This window comes from Gracilinanus agilis, chromosome 4, assembly GCF_016433145.1.
Source record: "Gracilinanus agilis isolate LMUSP501 chromosome 4, AgileGrace, whole genome shotgun sequence".
Classification (NCBI taxonomy): Eukaryota; Metazoa; Chordata; class Mammalia; order Didelphimorphia; family Didelphidae; genus Gracilinanus; species Gracilinanus agilis.
The window spans coordinates 42,976,449-42,983,574 of record NC_058133.1 but is presented as its reverse complement, the minus strand read 5'-3'; the positions used below and the strand labels follow the sequence as shown (position 1 = coordinate 42,983,574).

The 7,126-nt window shown below is 40.6% G+C and overlaps 1 pseudogene; it reads right to left on the bottom strand.

Moving 5' to 3' along the window:
* Positions 1–3,928, bottom strand: part of LOC123245852 — a 17,063-nt pseudogene extending 13,135 nt beyond the window's left edge.
* Positions 3,929–7,126: the final 3,198 nt, after the last annotated feature.

Genomic DNA, 7,126 nt, shown 5'->3' with positions numbered 1-7,126 from the left:
AGAGAGAGAGAGAGAGAGAGAGAGAGAGAGAGAGAGAGAGAGAGAGAGAGAGGAGGGGGGAGAAAAAGAGAGAGAGAGAGAGGAGGGGGGAGAAAAAGAGAGAGAGAAAGAGAGAAAAGGAGGGAGAGAGAGAAAGAGAGAAAGGGAAAGAGAGATATAATATATATACATATTTATATATCTGTAAATGGAAGGTAAATCTCAGAAGAATGACAGTGTGGGATAGGGAGGATTAGAACTGGAAAAAGCTTCCTACAGAAAGTAAGATTGGAACTGAGTATAGAGTGCAGTAAGTAGGCAGAAGGGAGGAGGGAGGGCATTCCAGGCATGGGGGCCAGCCAGAGCCTAGAGCAGGTGGATGGATCATTGTGCCTGAACAACTTGGCAAGGAGGCTGAATCCAAGAGTCTATGGAGAGGATTAAAGAATAAGAAAACTGGAAAGGAAGAAAGGGACCAGGATGCAAAGGGCTTTAAAGACCAATACATTATGATTTTGATCCTGGGAGATGATGAAGTTTGGGGGTTTTGTTTTGTTTTTTTTTTTTGTTTGTTTTTGATGGGGAGGGCAGGCTAGAAAGACACTTTAGGAAGAGGTTCTGGAGATACCAAAAAAAATAATAATAAAATGAAGCATTCCTTGCCCTCAAAGAACTGTCATTCTGTCTACTAAATGAGCCAACATATAGCCAAGTGAATAAGAACAAAATATATGCAAAGGGAACCCAAAGCAATTTCTCAGAAGACCCTTAATCGCTGGGGAGAAAGGCCATGTGCTGGAGGACCAGTTGGGTGAAACCTTGAACTGAATCTTCTGGTCTTCTGACTCTCAGGCCAGTGCTCTTTATTCCATGCCAAGCCCCTAAAGATAAGACAAGTGCTAGGAAACCTGTAGATCAAAAGGTTTAGGAGCTGCTCACATTAAGGTGCTAGTTAAGATAATGAAAGCTGATTGGATATTGCTATAGGAGCAAAGGGACCATGGGAGAATGCCCCCAGAAGGCAATTAGACAGGCAGAAGAACTGGGATAATATAATACTAAGAAGGCTAAAGATAGAATTCAAATTAAAGGGAGTCAACAATGTCAGATATCACAGAGAGGTCAAGGAGAATGTGGACCAGATGCTAATGAGATTGGGTTTTTTTTTCTTTCTTGCCTTCTAGGCTTTGACCCTGGTAAATGTAAAACTTTCTTCCACTTCAGTGATTAAAGCAAAGCCCTACAGACTTTTTTACAAGAGGAAAGCTACTCAAAATAGATCAAATATATTGGAATGGAAATGAAAAAATTTGGACAAATCAAGGACCTAAAATAAAGGAAAACTTTTAAGGTAGATATTTAGGTAAAATAAGTCTTAAGCACTTACTATAAGAGTTGTGTACTGTGCTAAGTGCAGAGAATACACACTCAAGCAAACAGGGAGCTCCTACCCTCCGGGAGCTTACATTCTAATAGGGCATAACCGTAGCCCCAGAGCCCATTGGTATGAGATTCTGCCCTCATTAATGGAGATCACTCACCTCCTGCACCTGTGTAAGGGGAGAGAGCAAAGTTGACAAGCAAGAGAGGAGAGCTCTTCAGTCTTTTCAGACTTTGGGTCCTTCTGACTTCCAGCTTCAAGAGAGAAGATGGAAGAGGCCAACCCACTTTGGGCTGCTGAAGGGATAGATTGGAAGCACATGAGAGATGCTGACATCTCCATTATTTCCATGTCCACAGCTTGCTACATTAGAGACTTCAGGGAACTGCTTCTTGAGTGAAACCTAAGACTGAATGGAACTGAATTACTTTGCTCCCATTGGGAGACCTCGCTCACTTTGTATTGCCTGCTCTTTTCCCATGAATGCTTTCTCTGATTTTCTGTCTGGCTATCAAGTTGGATAAATGAATTTCTTTGATAATTGCCATATGTATTCCTTATGAAACTGGTATTTGATGAGGAGTCCAGCCTTGGATATAAAGTTTGGGGTCCTGCATCCCCCATTAATGAAACAGGGTTCAGAAGTTATATTGAACCTGAAAATCTCAACCTCTAAACTTATACTATTTAAGAGAGCAGAGAAAAACAATTCTAGTCCAGTATCCAACCCTTCCTTCTCTGAGGAGAGCAAAGTGGTTAAGCTTCTGGCCTCAACCCCCTTCTTTCCCTCCTGGCAAGATTTAAAGTCTCCCTTGGAGAGAGGTGGAGAGAGAAGAGACTAGAGATGACTATTTTGCCTCCCTTGAAGCTACATAATGATGCTACCTGCTATAAACTGCCTCACAGGGACACAGCAGCCAATAAAAGGGAGCTGGAAAGAGACAAGAGATGGTATCCAGGAGATGGAAAAATCCAATAAAGCAGAGTCAGCAAAGAAGTGAGAATAGATGGCCTGAGCACTTCCTAAAATGGCAGGAACTTACTAATAAAAAAGGAAGGATTGGCAGAGATGGAGATGTCTCCAGGGTGAGAAGGCTGCTGGGATGGAGATCGAAAAAACTAGAGAGTCCAGAGGGGAACTGGGAAAGAAGTGAATGGATTCCTTTTCAAAGAAGGAGAAAGGGGATTTTTATTTGTGTGCAATTTCTTATTTTCACATTTCTAGCTTTTGTGGGTTGATAATTTTACTCAAGAACAAACAGGGAGAAAATTCTCCAAGTCCTACCATTAACAGATGCAGTCACTGGAAAGTGCAGAGGCAAATCCAGTCTTGATGTGAGGTAGAACTTCTAACCATTAGAATTGCCTCAAAATAGAATAGGCTGTCCAGAGTGAGTGTGTTACCTCTTCTTGGGGATCTTCAAGCAAGAAGACTTTGAAACACTTTGAATTTTCATTTGTATCCCCAGCATTTAGCACTATGCTGGCCACATAATAGGCACTTAATAAATGTTTATCAATATTGACTATTTTTCCCCCAAAGACTTTGTTACATTTTTTCCCAATCTCCTGAAGAAACATTTAAAAAAAAAAAACAAAGAACCTTAACTTGTATCTCAGAATCGATACTAAGTATTGGTTCCAAGTCAGAAGAGCGGTAAGGGCTAGGCCACTGAGATGAAGTGACTTGCCCAGGGTCTCACAGATTGGAAGTGTCAGGATGTGTTCAAGGCCAGGTTCAGAAACAATTCTTAACCGTCATTTTCTGACATTTTACAATCCAAATTCTTTTCTTCCCTCCCTCCCTTTTCCCCTCCTCAAGGCAGCAAGAAATAAAATATAGGTTATACATGTGCTAACGTGCAATGCAGATTTCCACATTTGTCATGTTGGGAAAGAAGACACATTAGATATGAACTATTATATAAGTACAGAGCATTATATAACTAAGTTTTATGAAAATAGACCAAGCCCAGATGTCAGATATAACATAGAACATCACATGTTGGTGTTACATACAAAGTACACATAATAGAAATTCCATTAATGGGTATCATCTAATGAATGTGCAACTAACCCTTGGTTCTCCTGAGCATTAGTCACATAATCTTGGCATTTCTGTGATGAACCTTCATCAGTCCTACATCCTTGATATCCTTTTACCCACTTCCCTGCAGTGCTATGATGAACCCAGGCTAAATGCCGCTGTCTCTGCCCCCCAAATCCCCAGCATTCTTGCTCCTCTGGCAAGGGTCTCTGTGCCCTCAGACTATTAAAACTCTTGAGATGTCCTCTCTCCTGCATGCATTATGGCTCCCTATTAGAATGTGAGCTTCTGGAGAGAAGGGGTCGTCTTGTTTTTCTCTCTGTACCTCCAGCTCGGTCCTTGACACCTATCAAGCACTTACTGGATAAATGTCTTTTTCATATACTCATTCATTTAACACATAACTGGCCCACCTCCTTCTGCGCCATCAAGCATAGCTCTTACGTCACTTCTATGCCCAGGTCGTCCTTAGGAATATGCCAAAGCCCGCGGGACTCCAGCTCTTTCAATGCCTTGGTCATCCGCAATCTTGACTCTTCTGAGTTTCCCGCATCCTATGATCTGGAGCCAGATCACATCACCAGGTGTTACTAGTGTTCAATAGAAATGGATTTTTGTGGCAGCATGAAGTGTGGGAGCACTTGAAAGTGAAGCACTTTCCAAAATGTGACTCAGCCTAATTTCCTATTCAATGCTGGAGCCAAGCTCATTATCCATCGTTAGTACCCATCCAAATAGACTGCTTGGTGACATCAGCGGGATGCCCATCCAACTGAATGACATAATCTGGCAGTAGTGTTTTTCCATCTACTTTTTTCAACGTGGAGGGTTTGTTCACTCATTTTTCACTCATGTCAGACTCTTTGTTGACCCCATTTGGAGTTTTCTTGGCAAAGATGCTAGAGTGGTTTTACTATTTCCTTCTCTAGTTCATTTTACAAATGAGGAAACAGGCACACAGGGTTCAGTGACTTGTCCAAGGTCACAGAGCTAAGTTAGGTGTCTGAGTTCAGATTTGAATGCAGGAAGATGAATCTTTCTGATTTTAGATCTGGTGTTCTATCCACCCAGCTGTCCTGTTATCAGTATTATTAGGCATCAATCGACAAGAAGTTGTGTCTACTATGGTAGACTCTACTATGTGCTAGACTCTAACTGAGGGTCTAGGGGTACAAAGAAAGGAATTAAACCATCCCTGTCCTCAAAGATCTCACATTTTTTTATTTTAATTTTGAATATTTTCCCCAGTTACATATTTCATGTTCTTTCCCTCTCCCCCAAACTCCCCTAACCCCCCTTAGCTGACGCAGAATTCCACTTAGCTGACGCAGAATTCCACTGGGTTTTACATGTATCACTAAAGATCTCACATTTTACCAGAGAAGAAAACAGGCAAATATATAAACATATTTAAAATGTACGCCAACCCTAGCACAAATATCAATAATATGGGAATAGGTCTTGATCAATGACACATGTAAAACCCAGTGGAAATGTGCATTGGCTATGGGAGAGGGGTGGGAGGAGATAAGGGATAGAACATGAATCCTGTAGCCATGGGAAAATATTCTAAATTAATTAATTTAATAAAAGATGGCATTAAAAAAATAAAATAAAATGTATGTCAAGTAAATTGACAAACAAGGCACTGGCTGCTGGGAGGATCTGGGAAGGCTGAGCAAGGCAGAGCAGGGAGAGAGTGCCTTATTGGCTGGTACAATCAGTCAGGGGTAACAATAGCAATAACAACAAGAATTACAGTATGTATATAGCACTTAATGGTTTACAAAGCATTTTATATATGTTATCTGATTTGATCTTCATGACAGCTCTGTGACGTAGGTCCTATTCTACAGCTGTGTTTTTTTTTAATAGGCTAAGAATTATCTTGGGTCATATGGCTAACTAATAAATGACTGAGGCAAGACTTGAATTCATATCTTCCCTACTTCATGTACAGTACTCTATCGATGACACCCCCAGAGTAAGATGAGGGATATCGTGTCATATGTAAGGAGCAGCATCATTTATAGAAGCTCATTTGGGGATGGCTAAAATTGCTGGAAACCAAGGGAATGTGCCCAATGATTGAGGAATTGATGAATAAGCTGGTGATGGGAGATTATTGTGTCACAAGAAATGAGGAGGGGGCAGCTGGGTAGCTCAGTGAATTGAGAACCAGGGCTAGAGACGGGAGGTCCTAGGTTCAAATCTGGCCTCAGACACTTCCCAGCTGTGTGACCCTGGGCAAGTCACTTGACCCCCATTGCCTACCCTTACCACTCTTCTGCCTTGGAACCAAAACACAGTATTGACTCCAAGATGGAAGGTAAGGGTTTAAAAAAAAAGAAATGAGGAAATAGATGATGTTGAAAAGATATAGAAAGACACAAAAAGACTCAGAGAGAATTGAGCAGAACAGAAGGAATAATTTACTTGGGAACATCAGGGTGATGAACATGGACACTTTGGAGGACTTTTTTAAACTGATGAAGAATGAAATGATCAGAACCAGGAGAACAATTTGCACATAACAACAAGACAGTTAAAACAAATAACTGAATGCTGTAAGAACAGTGACCAACACAATGGCCATTCGTGATTCCAGAGAACCAGAGGAAAAACAAGCCATCCATATCCATTCTAGAGAAAGGACAGATTTAGAAAATGCAGAATGAGACATGGATATTTTTATATACAGCCACTGAGAGATTTTATTTTGCTTGACTGTGCATAATCATTACAAGAAATTTCTTTTTCTTTTCTTTTTCTCCCCCAGTGGGTTGTTAAGGGAGAAGGAGAGAAATGGAGTTCTGCTAATTTTTTAAAAAATGGATCAATGCAAGGAGGGAGTGATGAGGTATTACCCATGTCAAATGCTGAATTCCCTCTTGCACGAGGTCACTGTATTATTGGTTTTACTTCTTGTATAAAGGGACCTTTCACGTAATAGTACTAATCTATAAACATGTGTAATGTAAAAACAAAAGACATCAACATTACTTTAAAAAGAAAGTTAGTTTGGCTGGGCCCTGGAGTGCTCAGAGCAAAGTAATAATGTTTTGTGTTTATTGCCTCAATGCCTCAATAATATAGGGCCTCCCCAGTGATCTAGAGCCACTCAAAAGATTAGTCTAGCCAGAGAGAGAGTAAAGCAGGGTAATATATGATCAGGCTAGAAAGGAAGATTGGAGCCTGATTATTAAAGTGCCCTAGGATATATTCAGAGCTAAAATCATTTCTCTATAATATGCTGTTTTTCACTTGGTTTAGTTTGAAATATGAAGAAAGATCCACGGAGATCGATTTAAGTCGAATCCTACTGGTTTCATTCATTTATACCTTAATAAAAATGTATTAAGTTCCTACTATGTGCCAGGCACTGGACCAAGCACTGAGTTTAATAAAATCTTAAGGTCCTAGAAAGGAATCTTAGAGGTCATTCATTCAAAGTTCATGAATGACCACTACACCATACAAGGCAGATGGCCGTCTAGCTTTTCCTTCAATACTTCCAGAGATGAGCTACTCATTATGTTGCAAAGCATGAAGAAGTGGTGCAGTCCTAGATACTATGGGTCCAAAATTTTGTCTGAGACCCTTTTTCACTCTCTTACTTGGTGACCTCATCAGCCCGTAATTCCAGATCTATCTGTCTACTCCTTGGATTGCCAACCCATCCAAAAGAGACTTCATTCTCTTCCCCTTAAGATCTATTC